The following is a 21,367-nucleotide window of genomic DNA, read 5'->3' on the forward strand; positions in this document are numbered from 1 at the left end:
ATCCCAGCTTTTAGCTGGGTATGTTTTTCTGAAAGAAAAAAAAAAAAGACTATTTCTCAGCTGTCTTGCAGGTAGACATGATGAGTTTTTAGACCTATGTGATGTAGCAAAGCATTACTAGACTAAATGTCACCCGAAGATGGTATGGTAATTTTGGTGGTGTTCTTATTATGGTTGGAGGGAGGCTGTATTAGTGGAATGCCAGCTGCCATCATTTTATATGTCAAGATGTTCTTGGGTATGAAAACCTTGTATAGCAGAAACACATGGATGCAACCAGAGCACAACCTTAGCTGGTAATTTCCCCACTTCCTTGATTTCTTGAATGTAAGAAGAAAACAAAACAAAACAAACGAACAAACCCTGCAAACTCAGGCAAAGGGTAAACAGAAGTCCTTTCTACAGTTTAGCAATGGGATGGATTGGTGCAGAGTTGTTGCAAAATGAAAAGAATGTATCCTTTGTTCAAAAGCTATGATGCATTCCAAGCAAGCCACAGCAGAGTAAAGCAAGCACCCATAGTCCCTCACTGATGGGAGGGAACTGATGTTGCTTGCAAGGCCTGATCCTTGAGTCCCTGCAAACCTTGTTCAAGCTTACTTTGAGCTCAGCCCCTTGTCACTTACGAGGCGACCTTCTGTATATCCTGTACATGTGCTTTGGGGTCTTTGGTCAGGAATCCTCTGTATCAACGGGGTGGGAGTGGGGTGGGGGAGCAGTGCTCATACTCCCTGAGCTGGCCTCACCACAGTTCTGAAGTCACAAATCAACACTTAGCTTTCAAAAGTCCTCCTCATTTCCATCTGCTTCCCTCTGTAACACATCTGCTTTGATCACTTTTATTGCTCCCCATCTCTTTTGTAAAACTTCCCTCATCTGACTAGAACATAAGCTTCTAGAGAAGAGGAGCTCTCTCTGTGTGCTGCTCACTCATCTGGGAATCAGGAAGATTTTGCTTCACATGGAGTCTTGCAAGAGCTGACTAAGGGCCGGTGTACAGCACAGGAACACAAGTTCAAGTGTGTAGATACTTGACCTGAATCCACTACAGATAAAGTAGATGAAGTAGATTTCCTGACTCCTTAAATGTGTCTTTTCTTGATATTTTTATTGATATGTATGTATGTATGTATATATGTATGTATTTATATATATATGTGTGTGTGTGTGAGTATGTGTATATGTATATATAAATAAAGTATGCATATATTTATATATTCATTTTTTGTATTTGGTAATATAGACATGTCCATGCAAAGGTAAAGCTTTTATGTGTGAGGACATAATGATAATTTTTCTTGTCTGACATGCTTGTATTACAATTTACACACATAAACAGACACACACACACACACACACACACACATACAGAGAGAGAGAGAGAGAGAGAGAGAAGTGCTGACTCTTCTTCTTGCCTGACAGATTATTTATGATGTTTGGTATTTTCTGTCTTTTCTTTTTTTCATGACAGGGTTTCTCTATATAGCCCTGGCTATCTGGGAACTTACTTTGTAGACCAGACTGGCCTGGAACTCAGAGGTCTGTCTGACTCTGTCTTCCAAGCGCTGGGATCAAAGTAGTCCACCCACATTGCAAGCAAATTATTTTCTGTCTTACTTGTCATAATTTTATGTTCAGGTAACTTGATGACTCATCACAGGAAATTTTGGCAATACCTATGAACCCTCCAGTGGAAGATATCTTCAGAGAGGTTTCCCCAAAGATTCTTTCAGTCCTTTGTCTGACTTCTGCTTCCCTGATCCAAAAATGCTTTACCAATTTTTACCTAATCTGAATCTACTCTCTGTATTACAGATCCATTTTTATAGTAAATTCAGTTCTCAATAAATTCTGACTTTCCTTCTCCTGCCGAAGATACTACCAAAGAAGGGGGTTGCTCTCATGGTGTTGGAATAGTGGTAAATAATTCAATTTTGCACAACACCACAGTTCATTTTTATCATTTGTAGAGTTGCTGTTTAACAAGACTATAGTAGCTCTTTAAACAAAATCTATAAACTTGTAAGTGTGAGTATTCAGAATATTTGGTGCCAAAAAGGAAATACAGGTTTCTATCTCTCCCCAAGAGTGCTTTCCTTATAGGCATATTCATGCCAAAAAAGCTCCATAAATGGAGACCCAAATGATACAAAGGACATAAGAGAATGTACAAGTTGTATTTCTATGAGGCTGTCCAACATGGTGGGCTCCAGTTCCCCATCACAACTCAACTTGTGGGCAGAGCTAGTCCACACTGAAGTGGTCTGTCAAATAGACCTCAGATTCAATGACAGTATGGGGAAAATTCAGAACACCTAATTAATAATTTTTAATAAAATGTCTGTTTCACATGTGTTGACTATTTATTAAAATATAATATCTGGTTGTATAATATTTTATGCATACATATAAAATATAAGTATCAAGCATAACAAATAGTATATTACCAAGATTAATTTTATCTATATATTTTCACTAATAAGGACACTAAGATTTTTTAAGTCATTTTACCAATGACATAGATCATATTTCTCTTGGTCACTGCTCCTATCTCTAGTCAAAAAAAGAGAGACAAAAATATCCCAAACTTTTTCTAGCATGTACAATCTTTTTGAAAAATGGGTATTGTTACTATGCTCTCTTAAAAACTGAGAAGCCTTTTCCAGGTTTTTGTTGTTTAATCTTTTGCTTACGAATTAGCTCCCAGAGGAACTTCTTCTCCAGTTGCTTTTTAAGAGACATTTCATGCAACAAAGGAAGCAAAGAAGTACTAGCATTAATCTGAACTTGTGGGAAATGGCTTATAGTCCTGTGAATGCAGAGCTCCACTCAATTGTACTAGGAGGCAACTATAATCTGTACTTTCTCTCTGCAGGCTTTTCTGTTTGGGAATGATGACTGGCCAATGTCTACCCTTAGGACTGGAGAAGAACACATGTCCTTTTCTCTGTATTTGAGTAGACCCTCCTTTCCTGCTGTGCCTGGATTCTGGGTATAGTGGGCCACTTCTTCTTGAAAGGCACTGGACAAAGACAACACAAAGATGAGACGATCTCAGGGCCACTGAGTAAAACTCAAATCATGTGCAAGGCAAGGATGGGACAAAGATTCCTGACCGACGGTGAAGAAAGAGGCAAACCTGTTAGAATGAGAAGTAAGACACACAGTGCCTTTCACAAACACAACTCTCTTTGCAACTTAGCACAAGGCACTCCTCCATTTCATTGCCAATGCCTCCTCTGCACACAGGACCCCAGAGTGGCAGTTGACCTTTGGTTCAGGAGCCCAAAACACTTGTTTTCACTGCAGTATGTGAGCTACGTCATCCTTCAAAGACTCTCCTGAAGTTGCTCACGTGTTTGACAAACAACAGTTTCCAAACTGTGTCTTTTTTATAAGCTTTCTCTATGTACAATGTGAGAGAAAATATTTTTGATAGCCTGGTACAGTGGCTGTAAACTCTCCTCAGCTGTTCGGGTAGTTAAAAACACCTCAAAAAACCTCCTTAATTCTATATTCCTTACCAAAATGATGAAGAGAACAATGCATTAGTGTCTATTTTAGTCAGGATTCTCTAGAGTAACAAAACGTATAAAATAAGTCTTCCTCCTCTGATACACACACACACACATGAATTTATTAGAATAATATATACAATCTATAAATTTTAATGTAGAATAGAATTAATGCATAATATGTAAATACACACATATATGGAATTTATCAGAATGACACACAGGCTGTGGTCCGGCTAATCCAACAATGACTTCCTATGAACAGAAGCTCCAAGAATTCAGCAGATGTTCAGTCTGTGAGGCTGAATGTCTCACTGGTATTTAGTATATACAGAAATCCCAAAGAGGTAGGCTGTAATGAAAAGAATGGACTTGTTAGTGAAGGTGAAAGCAAGCAGACAAGAGAGAGCTTCCCTCGTTCATGTCCTTTCTATAGACTGCCAGCAGAAGGTATAGTGCAGGTTAAAGGTGAATCTTCCCACCTCAAAACGCTAGGATTATAGTTTTATCTTTCCAACTCAAAGGTCCAGATTAGGGGTGGTTCTTCCCACTTTTAATGATTTAATTAAGAAACAAGCCCTTACGGGTCATTTGGATTTTACTTAATTTCAGATGTAGTCAAGTTGATAGTCAAGAACAGCCACCACAGTGTCTCATAAGGAAATCACTTCCCCTGTTATTTCCAAGGAAAAATAATAACAGAAGTCAGTCAGAAAATCTTATTCTCTTGAATTTTCTAGATAACATCAATATTTGACATATGAAACTTGAGGGAAACTAAAATGTGGATGAAACCTGAACTAAAGATCACAAACACTACAAATTGTTTCTCTGCAGTTGGCCCCTATCATAAAAAAGAAAAGCTGTTCTTTTCTAATCCTGCTTCTTTGGCTGAAAAGGCGTTTTGGGGTGTACATTTTTCTCTCTAGGAAGCAAGGTTCAGAGGCACAGGGGTTGTGTGTACAGTAGACATGCTGCTTTAGTTTTTATAAAAGCCAGGAAGACCAGACTGGCGTATTTAGCACAAACAGCCCTTTGTAATAAACATAAATTGAAAATTGCCACCTGCAATGGATGGTAGAAATTCTTGTTACCATGAATCTCTAATCTAGAGCACTAATTGTATATGGCCTTTAAAAGAAAAAGGCGTTTCCCTTAGTGCTGCACTTATATTTTATCTTTGTAATGCATTGTAATCTGTGGGTCTTGCTTAAAAAATTCTAAGGCAAGAGATTTGAGTTTATGGTATAGGAAGAAAATGGCATTCAAATTGAACACAAATTCTGTACATTAGGTGTTCAAAGCAATGATCTCTCTATCAACCTCATGCATAAGAAATAACTTAATTTCAAGCGATAGCATGTTAGGCCAAAATGAAAGCAAGGGCAAAAGGATTTATTGGTCTGAGGAGCTATAAAGATCTTTGAGTTTCAGTAGCAGTTCAAAAAGCAGCTCAAAAGATTGCTACATCAAGATCATCTCACACCAACTCCTGACAGCTCACAGAATTGCTGCTTGGAGTCTATGTCTTCAAACTGCTATTTTCCAGAAAAATTAATTGTCACTATGTGTTGTGGGCTGAGTCTGTTCCTTACAATTCACATGTTGCAATCTTACCCAGAATATGACTGTCTTGGAAACAGGGTCTTTTGGGAGGTAATTAAATTAAAACGATGTCGTTAGGAAGGAGTCTAACCCACTACAACTGGGGTCTTTGTAAGGACAGGACTGCAGGACTGCAGAGGCGTCCAGAAGTGGGAGTCAGTGAAGATGCAGGGAGAGAATCAGATCTAAGACAACCAATCAAACCAATCCAAAGAACCATGCCTAAGCCTACCAAAACCTTTATCTGGAATTCCTCGTTTCCAGAATGGCCAGTACATAAGCATTGTGTTGTCTTGCTGCCCTTTGATAGGCTTTGCTGTGCCAAAACATACCTGCCTTCAGTTACCACTGAAACATTTGCTATAAAAGTTTGACTGGTCTTGCTTATGTCATGTGCCACCCTGCAACTTTGTGACAAATTGCTGAATTCTTAGGTTGGGTTCTGGTCAGCTACAGGGACCCTCAAAGCAAGTCCATGGTAACAGATGCCTTCTACAAGTGCCTACAGCCTAGAAGAGCACACACACTGAATCCAACATGGTGCTCTATTTATCCTTCTCTCAGATGTGAAGTGGAACAATGAGAAATCGTCTGCATCACTCTGCATTGTGGCCATGAATTAGTTTCCCTGGGAGAAACTTTGCTTTTAAAAGTAGAAGTTCTCAAGGCAGAAACTGTCCCCTGACAAAGCCTTCCTTTAATAATCTTTTACTGCAATCTGGGGGACTTCCTTGAAGATCCTGAGGGTCCAATCTCAAAACAGTGGTAAAATAGGACGCAGCAATTATGCTATCTATTCTGCTGGTAAAAGCCAGCTGTGAGGATTTTACTGAAGGTCTGTGTGAAGGAAGAAGGATCATATGTTGCCTGAATATTGTATTACATTACAATTTAAAATCCTATTTGTACAAGGAGGTCAGTCATGTTGAGGGTACACTGTCCCTATTCCTTTGCTGCCCACCCCCATGACCTCTTTGCAGATCTACTCCAGGTCCCATTCTCTTACTTCTGTTTAGAGCAGTGGTTCTCAACCCCCCTAATGCTGCCATCCTAATATAGCTCCTCATGTTGTGGTGAAATCCAAAGATAAAATTCTTTCCTTTGCTATTTCATAACTGTAATTTTGCTACTGTTATGAATTGGGATGTAAATATTTGTGTTTTCTGATGGTCCTAAGCAAACCCCATCAAAGGGTCATTTGATCCCCAAAAGGGCTGGGGCCCACAGGTTGAGAACTCCTGGTCTAGCATCTCTTCTAGGATATCCTCTAGGAAGTTTCTGTCTTCTTTCACATCTCTGCTCAAATGTTGACCACAGTGCTCTGCATTACTCTCTCCTTTCATTTCCCTCCATGGCAGTCATTACCTAGTTCTTTGCCTTTCGTCCCCCTCCATGGTGAGAGAACACTTATAGATTTCTTTCCTGATTAGCTGGTTTTTTGTTGTTGTTGTTTTTGTTTTTATTTTTTTAATCACTTAAATGTTTGTCTTGTTTTGTTTTGATTTCCTGTTGCTGTGATAAGAATCACTGACAAAAGCAACTTGAGAGAGAAAGGGTTTAGTTTGGCTTGCAGTTGGGGTCACAGCCAATCACAGTGGACAGTGGACACATTGTAGTCACACTGGCAGCAGCCTGAGGGAGTTAGTCATACTGCAGCCATAACCAGAAGTAGACAGCAATGATGAATGCCTGCTAGTGTTTTCCTTCAACAGTTTAGATAGCCCAGAATGCCTTGCTAGAGAATGAATATCCCTACATCAGTTAATGGAAGCAAGATAACCCCTACAGACATGTCTAAAGGATCTCCTAGGTGATCCTAGAACCTGTCTAGTTGATAACACTACCATACTCCTAAAAGATAAGTAGAAAATAGAAAGTTGTTTTGAACCAAGGTATTTCCCCAGTCATATTTTTTTTTTCAGCAGTCAATCATTAGGTCTCTTTCACTGAGTTCTTTGTTTTAAAAATTAAACATACATGTTTATGCACACATAAGCACATTTAAGCATACATGTGCTTGTGTATATGTGTTATCTCACATATTCTGTGACGCCACAGAAGCCGTCTCTTCTGTCTGTTCTGGCTGCTTGTTTTGCTACCTATTTGTTAGAAGCATAGAGTCACCACACCCTCCAGACATCTTTCAGATCCATTGCTACAGGCCAGGCCAGCTCTGTTCCCCTAGGGAATGAATGGCACAGGCATGTGAATTCAGTATTTCTTATTCCTTCCTTCATTATTGGTCAAAGGTAAATCATAAGCATCAAATCATCATAGTAGGTTGGCGAGTTTGGAGGGCACACTGAATATTTGTTTTCATATTCATGTCTCAAGTGCAAACTGTCGAGCTATTCTGCATCCTATTCTTCTGTGTCTAAGAAGTGGCAAGAAGTCAGGGCAGAATCTGCTTTGTGAAACTCACTTGGGACTCATTAGATTTTGAAAGAAACTGCAGATACTCTGAAGCATGTTCTATGCTTTGGTCTTCAGTCCACATTCACTGAGTATGTATCTCAGCACGGGCAGCAGCAACAAGTGGGAATAATAGTAAGGACTGGAGCGTCTTGGTAATTACTACCTCACCATAAGTGGTAAACAAAGCCAGAGTCGACTCTAATCAGTTGTTTTTTACTCTTTGGGTCTTTGAGTGTCCACCACCCAGCTCCCAAACAAATCACAAAGATTCTTATTCTTTCTTATTAATGTTGGGAATAACTTGGCTTGTTTCCTGCCACCAGATTTTCTTAACTTGAATTATCTTGTCTATCTTTTGCCTATGGGCTTTTCCTTTTTTTTTTTTTTTTTTTAATCCTTTATACCTTTCTTTTCTTCTTTCTCCATGACTTGCTCTGTAGATGGGTGGTTGGCCCCTAGAATCCTTCTCTCCTTTTGCTCTCAATCTTTTCTTTCCAAATTTATTCTCCTATTTATTCTCTCTGCCTGCCAACCCTACCTATCTTTTCTCCTGCCTTGCTACAGGCTCTTTTGTTAGGAGTATGTTTTCCCTGCAGACCTGGACCCACAGCTGCGCTAGCCCCAAATAATACACAGAGATGCTGTATTTTATATAAAGCTGTAGGGCAGTTACTAGTTTCTTATCAGCTAGATCTGTCTTTAAATATTAACCCATGTCTATTAATCTTACTGGAGAGAGGGGCCGGCATTCTGCTCTCTCCATGTTGACTCCTCTCCCTACTCCTTCCTCTCTCTACCTAGTCTCTTAGTCCCACCAATCTTGCTTTCCTATTGGCCAACAGTGCTTTATTCATTAACCAATATGACATCTCTTTAGTAGAACGATCTGGTGTTTTGGACAGGCTAAAGTAACACAGTTTCACAGAGTTAAATAAATGCAACATAAAGAAAAGCAACACATCTTTGCATCACTAAACAAATGTTCCACAGCATAAACAAATGTAACACATCTTCAAATAATATTCCAGAACAGTCAATATTACCAATATCTGTATACATTTTTCAGATTTCAGAGGCAGCTCAGCATTAGTGAGATTTCAGTTTATTCAGTAGCCAGGACTGACTACAGCTGGACACCTGGTAGCCCTGAGGGAAGTTAGGCAATTGGCAGAAGGAGATCCTCCAACACTTGGCTCTGTTCCTATTAAGCTTATTGTGACCATAAACCTATTCTCTCCTCCCAACATGTGTATAGTTTTCCCATCAGGACAGCCATGCTGTTTACCTTGTTTACAACATTTAACCCCAAGTGCAACATCTTAAATACTAAGGCTGAATAGCATGGTTATTCCTCAGATGAATGAGTAAATCTTGTATTTCCCTAACTTTTATAATTCATGAAATTGATAAGAGGAACAAATGACTCCTGATCTCAAAGGTTTAAGAACCTACAAGATAACTTTAACTAATGAACATAAGTGTCTTGACAGATACTTGAAAACATATGTGAACACTTCCACTGGAATGTATTTCTGCTATAGTAATATTAAAAACAACAAAGACTTCTTTTGAATGTATCATCTGCTGGAACTTTATCATGTTCCTACTTGTTACATGCTCAGAATTAATTCACCCAAACATTATTATTTCTGATTATCCAAAGAGGACACTAAAGACTGTTAAGATTAGGAATTTTTACTGTGTATATGGATGGTTAGATAGGGCATGAAGTTGAGATTTTAGTTAACTTAATCTTTCCTAGTTTTGAAGCAAGGCTTACTATGGATAGTTCTTCAGGTCAAGATAGCTGATTTGGCCTCACCATTGTTTCTGTTTGGATCCACAAAACTCTGAAGAGTGGCTTGCAAGGTGTAACAGACATAATATGAAATTTCAGAAGAGCTTATGGGGTCAGAGCAGAGAGGTTATGGTTGAGAGGGAAAGAGGGGGTAGGCAAAGATTTGTGGGAATAGTATAATCAAGAACATTTAATTTTCTGGGAATGTCTATGTAACATGGATAGCTTTGCACTCTCCTGTCTTTCCTGGGGTAGAGGTATATTTTTGTGCAAATTTGAAGACACATGTCAACACCACAGAAGGTTGTGTGGTAAAATGGCAGATTATCTCTCATCTGTGTAAGCCTGGGATATGTAAGCTCAAGTTTCTGTCAGAGGGATTAGATTCCTGTCTGCCCATTTCCCCTATGCTGTCTCTACCAAGTTATATAGCTTGAAAATGTGATTGAAGTCAAAGAATAAGAACACAATTTCAAATCTGGGAAGCAGAAATTCTGTTTGGAGAGGTTGGGACTTCCAAAGAATCCAAGAAACCTTCTGACACAGGTTAAATCACCCTGGCTGCTCAACTGGACAAACTTGGGCTTTGCAGTTCTTGTATCCATTGACTTATTTATTTAGTTATTTATCTTATTTGCTAAATTTATGGAGGGGAAAGGAAAAAAATGAACACTCCTAAGCAGAGCTAGAGATTGTCGAGAGTAGAGAGCTGGTTTGTGTGGGGAGACAAGGTAGTCGGGAGGGTTAAGTTCATTGTTTTTTGTAAGTAGTCTGAGGCCCACAAATGGGTAATTAAATACTGCCCAGGGATGTGCTAGGATTCACAGATAGACCAGTTGGATGAAATAAGCTAGGCCTTCTTTCTTTGAGACAGAATGAAGGAGACGGTTGTTTAATGCTTTGAGGTGTTATGTATATTTTTGTATATATTTGAAGACACATGCCAACACCCCAGAAGGTTGTTGATAAGATGGCAGATTATCCATCATCTGTGTAGCTTGGGAAATGGGATAAGGAAAAAATAGTCTCTACTTGAAATAAAGGAAAAGCAGAAGAGTTCCAGGAACAGAAATGGGGTGAAAGGGCAGTTAAGGAATACAAGGAAGTGGGGAGATAGCCAGCAAAAGGAGCAAGCAGCTCATGGCTTCTACGATGCATCATCCTGTCTGAGAGAGGAAGCAGACAGCTCATCAAAGGGTACCCCAGGTGGCTTTGATGAAAGTAGCCTGGCAGTTCAGTACAGTCCATAGATTTAACTACAAATCAAGTTAGGGGTTCAGGGCAACAGTGACTTCTCCAGCATTGGTCAGCAGTGAAGAAAAGGTTCATGTTGTCTAGCACGAGTTATAATCAGACTTAACAATAAAAAGTTGAAGTCAGATATTAGGAGGTGAAAGCTGAAAGATCAGAGAAGCAGAGCAGCCAGCCAGTAGAGTTCTTACCTCTACCAAATTTCCAGCTGAAAGTGATTGAGCTCCTGTCTCCTCCAACCTTATAGTCCTCTCTCTGCCCAGCCATATCACTTCCTGTCTGTGCAGACCTACAGACCTCTATGGTTAATTAGCTGCTAACTCTGCCCTCTGATCTTCAGGCATGCTTTATTCATTAGAGTTACAAACAAGATATCACCACAATATTGGTATACCCATTTCTCAGAGCTTTGTAGCCAGGTACTTTCCCCAGGGGGAACTGATTAAAACTATGTTACCCTGAAAGTCTGATCACAGTCAGGGAGCCTAGAATCAGTCTATTAGAGGCCCTCATGGGAGATGAGGCAGTTGTGGACCAGGGAGGGCTAAGCACAGACACTGAAAAGTTCAGGTGGCAGGAAGCTCAGGCAACAAAGGGCTCAGAGGTTAACAGCCTCTTTGGCAAGGAGCTGGATAACTTTAGTGGACACTGATAGCCAAAGGACAAAGGTCAGCTGCTTGCTTAAACTCTGTGACAAGCCATGCCTTTTGAAAATAAGTACTGCAAATTTCAGGTCTATCTAGTTGATAGATATTCCCCTCAGCCTTGCATGATAGCATAGCAAAGGAAAGAATCAACAGTATTCAGAGAAAGCCAACAAGACAAGATTTCTCTTTGCTAATCATGTATCTGACAGAATATTAACATCTAGAACAGAAAAAGCTAAAAAGTTAAAGATTTAAAAATACAAATTTAAAAACACTGAATCCCTCACATACCCAGTCAATAATTGGACAAATGAATTAAATATGCAATTTTTAAAAAAATAAATAAAGTAGCCAATATGTAAAAGCAAAACCTGTTTGCATCTGTGATAGTTTGAAGGAGAATGTTCTCTATAGGCTCATATATATGAATGTTTAGTCACAGCAAAGTGGAACTGTGTGGGGAGAATCAGGAGGTGTGGTCTTGTTGGAGGAGGTATGTTACTGGGACTGGGCTTTGAAGTTTTAAGAAACCATGATAGTCTCTCTCTCTCTCTCTCTCTCTCTCTCTCTCTCTCTCTCTCTCTCTTTCCTGAGGATCAGGAAGAAGTAAGTTCTCAACCCAATGCCTTCATAGCTGTTGTCATGCTTTCCATAGTGATGATAATGGACTAACCTTCTGAAACTGTAAGAAGGACCCCTAATTAATTCTTTCTTTTATAAGAATTTCCGTGGTCATGGTGTTTCTTTCATAGCAAGAGAATAGTGACTAAGGCAACATCTTTTGTTATTAGGGAAATACTAATTAAAACTTCATTATAACCCTATTTTGTCTCCATCAGAATGGCTGTCATTAAGAAAATAAATCACAACAGGTACTAGTAATGACTGGAGAAAAGGATCCCTGACTGAGTGCTGGTAGGAAAAAACAAAAACAAAAAACCTGAAGTGTCTCATATGTAAATTAGTGCAGAGATCCTTTAAGCAACCAAAAAATAGAACTACCACATGACCCAGCTGTATCACTGCTAGGTCTGTGGTCTAAGGGATTTAAGTCAGGGTACCACAGGGATACCTGCAAATTCCTGTTTAATACTACATTAGTCACAATAGTGATGATACAGAGATAGTCTAGGTGCCAATCAATGAACAATGAAGAAAAATGAGCACATCTACCCAACTTACTTCATTTATCTGTAGAGAAGAATTGAATTATGTCACCTTCAGGAAAATGGGTGAATTGGAGAGTGAAGCCAAATTTAGAAAGACAAATAGCCGTGCATAATCTCTTCTGTGGAATCTAAGTTAAATATGCACATTGGGAGAAGAAAGAGTATAGAGTTGTGGAGACAAGGAAAGGGTAAGTAGTGACAATTTTCCTGAGGTAAATGGTTTTGATATTGGAAAATCTGAACTATAAATAAATTATTTTGTGTGTACACTGCCATCTTTTTTTGGTCATTGTGGTACCATTTGTCTAGTTCTGTGCCAAAGTGACAAATCTATATACTTCAGTTACCTTAATCAGCTAATTCATTGATTTTTTTTCTGAAAAAGCCAAGACAATTATTTATAAGAAATCATCATAATTTTCTTAAGATATACTATCCATTTTCAACGGTATACTTTTTAAAAATATATTCATGCACTTATTTCAATAGGCCTTTAAAGTACAGAATGCCTCATGTGTTTTCTCTCACATGTGATGATACTTACCATAAAAGCAGAAAGGTTGTCTATTTGAGGGAAGGAAGGGAGCCAGTAGGAGTGGGCAGAAGGGAGTAGAGTGTTGGCCCAATATGAGCAAAGCATGTAGACCGAGGTTCCGTCCCACCTGGTCCCACAGCTGTTTAGCTCCAAATAAACACACAGAGACTTATATAAGTCTTGCTCCCTCAGCAGCTACATGGCATCTCCTTGGTGGCTGCTCTCTGCCTCCTTTCCTCAGAATTCTCCTCGTCTGGTAGCCCCTCACATAATTCCTTCCTGGTTATTGGCCAATCAGTGTTTTATTCATCAACCAATAAGAGAAACATACATACAGAAGAACATCCCCATCAAAAGCATAATGATATATACATATTAAAATGTCTTAATGAAGCCCATTATTTTATATAGCAACTGAAAACCAGTTTTTTTTTTTTTTTTTTTTTTTTTTTAATTCACAAGTAACCTCAAAGAAATACTGCATGAGGTAAAATATTTAAAAATTTTAAGTAGTATTTAAAGATTATGTATATAACACACATGTACTATAGGAAATAGTAAACGAAGAAATGAGTCTCTTTTTATAGAATTGTGGATGTCTTAGGCTTTCTATTGCTGTGAAGAGACACCATGACCATGGAAACTCTTACAAAGGAAAACATTTCATTGGGGTTGTTGACTTACAGTTTTAGAGGTTTACTCCATTGTTAACATGGTGGGACATAGTGACATGCAGGCAGACATGGTGCTGAGAGTCCTACATCTTGCAGGCAACAGGAAGTGGTCTGTATCACTGGGTGTGGCTTGAGCATATACGAGAAGGCAAAGTCCACCTCTACAGTGAAATACTTCCTCCAGCAAGACTACACCTACTCCCACAAGGCCACACCTCCCATTGGTGCCCTTAGGGGCCATTTTCTTTCAAACCACCACAGTGGACTTGGATGTAGAGCTGAGCTTCACTTTCAGTTTGAGCTGGTGACTCTGACTTGGGACAGGCTTCAGCATAGCTCTGAGTATCCATTTCATCCTGTGAAAAAATCAAGAGGATGGCCTCCAAGGTTGCACCTACCAGAACAGTCAGTGAGTCATTGAATCTAAGTATAAATTAACACAGCTCTGAGAGCATAAGCGATTTCTAATTGCTGATGTGTGACAATTTAAAATAAGAAGGCAAAATGGTCTCTGCCATTAGCTCTGACACCAGTCTCCCTCTAAGACAAAGGTCAGCCACTTCAATTTCCTCCATGCTGCTCGATCTGTCCCCCAACAGGGATAACATTCCTGAAGCCTGCCTTTTCTTCATGAATCTTCTGTCCGGATTAATAAGTGTCTGGTTTCTCTGAAGGAAATGGCTCTTACATTGAAGGTACATTAATTCTCTCAGGTCACGGTGGCACCATTTGCTTAATTCTATTACAAAGTGACAGACATAGATTCCATTGTCCTTACTGAGTTCATGGCTTCAGCCTAAACAGCAAGAAAGTTATTTAAGACAAAGAATGTATGTGTGTCCCAGGTTTTTCTTAAGATATGCTCTTCAGGTGATTGCTCCTTAAAATCGTGTCATCCCATTATTTACACAGGTTTTTTTTTTTTTAAGTTAGAAAGGCTTTATTATCATTTTTAATTTAGTTCCAGAGATACACAGTCCATTATGTAGGGAAAACACTGTAAAAGGAAGGTGACAGGCTTGTCAGCACAAACAAGAGGCTGAATCGTTATATTGTATCCATACTCTAAAGAGATACACAGGTATTTTATTCCAATTTTATGTGTCATTTAGCACATAAGAGACATTTTATAAGCTGGGAGACATTGTGGGCTCTTCCAAAACTGTTCTCCTAGGGAATGATACACTCATCCATCCCAGGGTCTAGGAAGCTACTCTATGCCTCCATTATAGACACAAGAAATTATACTTTTTTATATCCTTCAATGTTGAAAGAGAAATCTGTAAGCCCCACAAGCTTTGATTCAGCTTCAACACAAACCATGTTGTGCCCATAACTAGGGATATAGCAGGAGGGGACTGCACTCCAGGATGGTGCTAAGAATATTAGAGATGGAAAGGAAGTAATAATATCAGAGCAGAAACAGGTAAAATGAAGAACAGAAAAACAAAAGGGAAATCAAGGAAACTTTTATCTTGTTTTTAAAGATCAAGTTCAAGGAAAAAAATTGACACAGACATAGGTAACACAATTTTAAAATGCAAGAGATGTTAAAATTGATGTAACTAAATAAAGATGAGCAGTAGAGAATAGAAAGAAGAATACATTTATATGTTGTAGAACAACAGAAGATCTAAAACCTGGATAAGAAAAAAGAAACGAAAGTCGAAATGACTACAACAAGGGCAAATGGGCCCTTGTTGGGAGGATCAAAACCTTCCGAACAAAAGCCCGTTTTCAAGGTAAAATTCTGGGAAACATTTAAAGAATTACCACCAGTCCTTCTCAAACGTTTTCCCACATAGAACTGTCCCCAAACTCATTTTATGGAGGCAGAATAACATGTATACACAAATTCTCATGCATACACATGCAAAAATTCTCAACAAAATACAGGGAAGTCGAATCCACCACCACAGTAAAAAACCTGTCCCTCCGTGCCCAGTGGGATTGATTCCTGGAATTCATGTGTCTTAGTTAGCATTTCTATTGCTGCCATGAAACACCATGACCAAAAAGAAAGTTGGGGAAAGTCAGCTTGTACTTCGACACCACCAAAAGTAGTCAGGGCAGGAGTTCAAACAGGAGAAGAGTCTGGAGGCAGGAGCTGATGCCGAGGCCATGGAGGGGTGCTGCTTACTGGCTTGCTCCACATGGCTTGCTCAGCCTGCTTTATTATAGAATCCAGGACCATCCGTTTTGATGATTCTATCTGGTGTCAGGTTGACATGAAACCAGTGAGCACTGCATGGATGCTCTTAACCATGAATAACGAGGGTGATGAAAGGCTATAGGTGTAAGGAAGCCTATGATATCCTAATGGCAGAAAGAAATTCAGTTCAAGGCTATAGAAGAACACAGGTAACTTGAAAAGAGGGTGGCTGGTACTCTGGATTAAAAATGTAAGTGAAGATGGCAGAGGATTTGGGTAGACATGTCTCTAAAGAAGATACATAAATGACAATAGCAGGTCATTTAAAATCAATATTATTAATCAAGGTAATACTAACAAAAGGGACTATGACACACTGCTACATACCTGTTAGAAGATCACTACTTAATACAACAACACCCCACACACACTGAAACTGACAAGCTGTTGAAGCTATGGGGAAATCTTATACACAGTCTCCAGGAAGGTTATACTGGTTCCTGTTCATTTGTGGTGATAGAACACCTCGACCAAAAGTAACTTATGAAAGAGCTGATTTGCTTATAGCTCTGGATGGGGAGTCTATGATGGTAAGAGAGGGACTGAGGCAGGCAGCCAGAGCAACAAGCTGAGGGATTCCATCTCATCCATACATAGGAAGCAGAGGCAGTGAACTGGAAGTGGACAGAGGCTATCAATCCCCAGAGCTCCCACAATGACTTCCTCCAGTGGGGCCATACCTCTAAAAGTTCCCAGAACAGTTCCCAGCTGGGGACCACATATTCAAATATCTGAGCCTGTGTAGGATGTTTTTTTCCTGAAAACAGCACAAAAGTCAAATGATATAGTCACTATTGAAAACAGTCTGCAAACCCTCAAACAATTAAAATTAAAAGTATTCACTTGTGAACACTTAACAAAAAGAATTGGAAATTGGACTTTGAAGAGATTTGTTTGTATCCTCGTATTCACATTCGAGGAGGGGGGGCACCTTAAGCATCTACCTTGTGATGGATTGGTGGAGAAAATGTGATAAATATGTACAGTGGAGTATTAATCAACCATGATGAAGTCAATTGTATAACATGAATGACCCGAGAGGACATTCTGCTAAGGGAAATGAGCCAGTCATAAACAGATCAATCCTGCGTGATCCGAACCACATGACATCCATAAAATGGCCCAGTACAGAGAACACAATATCGAATGGCAGTGGCCAGAGGCTGAGGGGAGGAAGGAAGTGGGGGTTGTTTAAGAATTATAGTTTCAATTTTGCCAGAGAAAACACAAAATATGTGCACATGAACTTAAGTCAGCAATCATAAACTCCTTGATGGTGGGAATTGCCCAAAGAACCCAGCCCAGAGTCTTCCTCACATGTTCTCAATTAGTATTTGTTGAGCCAGACTATACTGAGGCCAATGTGGAAAAAGAAATGTATGAAACTATAAACTGTGAGGCCACTGTTGTTGTTAAGCAGGTAATAAACCATTTACCTTCTTTTCTTGTTATTTTCAATCTCAAAATAAATTAGATAATATGAATTTAGATGTTTACACAAGAGGTGATTTTTTATTTGTTCTGTCACATTGGATGTATGTCTCTTCCTCAATGATTCTAAGATATTCCCATAGTTCATGGATTTGCAAGCTTGTCATTGCTGCTGGAATCCACAAGAAAGGAGACACATATGTTTGTGTCTGCCCCTTATTTTTCTCTGGCAGACATGTTTCTGTCACTCTTCCACTGAGCATAGCAATCTTTCTCAACACTCCCTATGTAGCCACATAGATGGGTTGCACATGGCATTCAAAACGAGTCCCACTTTTCACTGTTGGTCTACAATATAATTTTTATGTTTTTGAATTTATATCTGAGTCTGATAACCAAATTAACATATATGCCAATGCAGGGCATAGTACAACAAAACAGAACCTAGGTGAAAGAGAGCTGTTTAGCCAGCAGCATGTACTGTGTATACCCATAACCCTGCCAATGGAAAGCATCTTGAAGTTCTTCATTTTCCCATTATCTTCACAAAACAATAAAATTATATTTGAAGAACAATTAAAAATATACCTATAATGAGTACTTATAGTTTGATATAACCTTTCTATATAATTATATCTATTTGTTTAAAAATATAAAGGCTCCATGAATCGTGTCTTGGGCTGTGTTGTCTTCCAATGCAATACTGCACTTAGTCCAATGGCATGATTACAGAGTCAGAAGTGATCAGAGGATGTGCATTGGGCCCCTTCTCTCAGATTATTTGCCCAATAGTGACTGAGTTACCATGCTACAAGTCAAGTATATCAGACTTCTTACTTGAGGACTTAGGAATTATCTGTTTCTAATGGCTTTCGCTAGAAAGAGGGATTCTCATATTTTTGCAACTTGCCATTGTTTCTGTGGTCTTTATCACAATAGTATTTTTGGACCTATATTAATAGCAAGATTTTAAACATTCATTGACTTGTGTATATGCATGTACACATGTCTGTGTTAATGCAGTCACAAACATGTCACTCCAAGGTAAGATGTTTACCTAGTAAGTCAGCTGTGAATGGAACACACCTACTTTCCTTCTGTTTCTTAAATGCAGGGAGTAAAGTGCCAGGTGAGCTGTGAAGAGTGTGAGAGTATGAGGGAAATTTCCGTATACACTGTTTACATTGATCTTCATTTCTGAGCCCAAGTGCCTTATATTCTTACGTACTATAACTCCACATTCTGGCTTTGATTCCATATGAAAATGTTCAACTCTAACCGCATCACTGGGCTTCAGTTCCTTATACAGCCTCTAGTACCACATAAAATCTAAACAAATGTATATTCCTTTCCCAGGTCTTTTTGTCCTTGTTCTTTGACAAGGCCAAAATCCTGGCAAACAACAGAGGTAAAGGCTAGCTAGCTTCCTCTGTGTGGTGGATGGTATTTCCTTCATCAGGTTTTAACCAAAACCAGTGCTTAACAGTTAGCTTCCTCATTTATCCACAGACCAACTCTCAGTTGACTGTATGGTTAGTACCTTGCTATGCTGGTAGGTAAGTCATTTTCAGCCATTAAGCATTGACTTTGTCTTCACATACTTGTATAAGTGCTTGGTTGTGATTCCAGTGGAGAATCTTAGAGGGAAATGAAGTGTGGTATATTTTAGGAGGTAAGATGCTGGGCTTAAGGGCTTTAAACATGTTTAATATTCCCACACTCTATTATACAGACATCACAAAGCTGGAGGCATTGAAGGTACCTGAAGTAGTGTCCAAAACGTTTACATGGCTCTGGAGGCACAGGAAGGCAAAAAATACAGAAAACCAATTCAATTTATAGCCTATTAAATTGTCCTTCCAAATTGTATATCTTGTACATGTTTCCTTCCCAAGAAAGGGACAAAAATGACCATCTTTTTCAAGGCTCAAGGTAAGAAAAAGAAACATGTATCTCTCCTGAGGGAAATACACCAGCCCAACTACAGCTTCCCAAGATCACTCCTTTGCCCCTACCCTAACAAGGATGCCTTTAATTTATTACCCCAATCATAATTTTTCATCTTTTGTACAATCTAAAATGAAGTGGCCATCTTAAGTGTAGAAGAAAAATGTCTGAGGATCCCTAAGCACTGGGTGTGGTCTCTGAATCTTCTCCCCTCTCACCTACTAGGTTGAATAGGGCTTTGCTTTTTCCATGGAGTCATTGCTAATCCTAAGAATTTTCAGCAAACACAAAGGGCTTGTGACACAGCTGGTGTCCTCACCTCGTAGGTCTGCTGCATGGATTTCTCTAAGCCTTGTAAAGTGTTAAATGCTGCAATGGATCTTCTCATCTTTCCTCTCCTGCAGGGCTGAGACCGTCCTTGAATGGATATCAGTTCTTTGACCTGATGAAGAAGACAGAGTCCATTCTGCCTCAGTCATCTTTTATAGAGTTGTATAGTTTGATGGTGTGTCATGTCATGCTGGGAATGGAGTAAATAACTCAGCCTTGACCCTACAACGCCAACACACCACCTTATTAGGTTAGAGTTGTGCATTTTGAGTCTGAATATTCTGGATCAGTGTTCTTTGCACCAATTTCTAAGTACAGACTTCATGAGGATGTTCGGGAGTGGGCAGACATCACCTTGCCATATGAAACTGATTTTATTGAGTTCAGAAGCCTAATCAGCTCCAGGGGCTGATGCCTTGACACTTTGACAGTCTGAACACTCTCCAAGACTGAATTCTGAAGTTCATATTTCTCAGTGGATTAGATCTCTGCCCTGTGTGTGTAGTATTTCAGAAACATGGTGTAGTCAATATTCACTTGTATATTCTCCTAGATAGGAGTCCTATGTTGCCTTGGTCCCAACTTCAACTTTCAGTGAAAAAAAAAAATTATTTTTAGTCACAAAGAAAGCCTTTTACAGTCTATCTTAATATATGAGTCTATGCCTCTCATGGAAGCTGTGTAACTTTTTCTGGAGTTTTCATTCACCCTGGGTAGGGTACTTCTCATAAAAAACAAACAAACAAAAAACAAAACAAAACAAAACAAAAAAAACCAATGCCTTTCAAGTTTAGCTTAGTGAACTACTGAGTTTATTGGGATTACATACAGGAGCATGATGAAGGGTTACTTACGGGTGCATGGGTGACTCCAAGTCAACTGCATCACTAAAAGCCCACCATACGGCATGATTGAGGATTCAGGAAAGCCATATCCCTACAGTTTTATGTCCAACCTGTTAGCAGTATAAATGGTGGCCAGGGTTTCCTCTTTACACCAATTATCAACTCTTTATAATCATGGGGAGAGGACTTATGAACTTTTTAAGTTTCAGGAACTTCTGGTGCCTTGTAAATTTCATTTACTTTGCTAAATTTATGAGCTTTGCTCTTCCTTCCAGATTATAGTTAATATCCACTGTCACCTTGTCAGGATCTAGAGTCATCATAATCCTCTGGGCCCATTTCTGAGGAGGTTTCTACACTGATTTAAATTGTAGTGGGAAGACCAACACTAAATAATGGCAACACCCCTCATTTCCTGGGCTGGGCCTCTAGTGCTCTATCTTACTCTTGACTGTGGATACAGCATGCCAAGTTTCTGTAAGCTCCCTCCACCATGGCAACCCTGTCATGATGGACTGCTCCCCCAGAGCTGTGAACTGAAAGAAATCCTTCCTTCTTTGGCTACTGTTACCAGGTAATTTGTCCCAGCAATGAACAAATTAACCAATACACCCTGGAAATAAATGTTTATTTCATAAGGTATGGCTTATATAACAGTGATACCATCAGATTCTGGGCAACAAGGAGTGGTTGTTTCCCTCCTGATCATAGGAAAATCACCTGTTTTTAGATACTGAGTACCCTATCTTGTTTGGGAAGAGTCTGTCTTCCTATGAACCCAAAGAGAATAGAGTCTTTATGTTTTATTTCCAGCTTCTTCTTGAGCAGACATTCCAAAAATTAATCAGTTGCTTTTTTTTTTTTTTTGGTTTTTCGAGACAGGATTTCTATGTATTGCTTTGGAGTCTGTCCTTAGCTCTGTAGACCAGTCTGTTTTCCAACTCACAGAGATCTGCTTGCCTCTGCTTCCAGAGTGCTGGGATCAAAGGTGTG

Source organism: Phodopus roborovskii, unplaced genomic scaffold (genome assembly GCF_943737965.1).
Source record: "Phodopus roborovskii unplaced genomic scaffold, PHOROB, whole genome shotgun sequence".
In the NCBI taxonomy this organism is placed as follows: domain Eukaryota; kingdom Metazoa; phylum Chordata; class Mammalia; order Rodentia; family Cricetidae; genus Phodopus; species Phodopus roborovskii.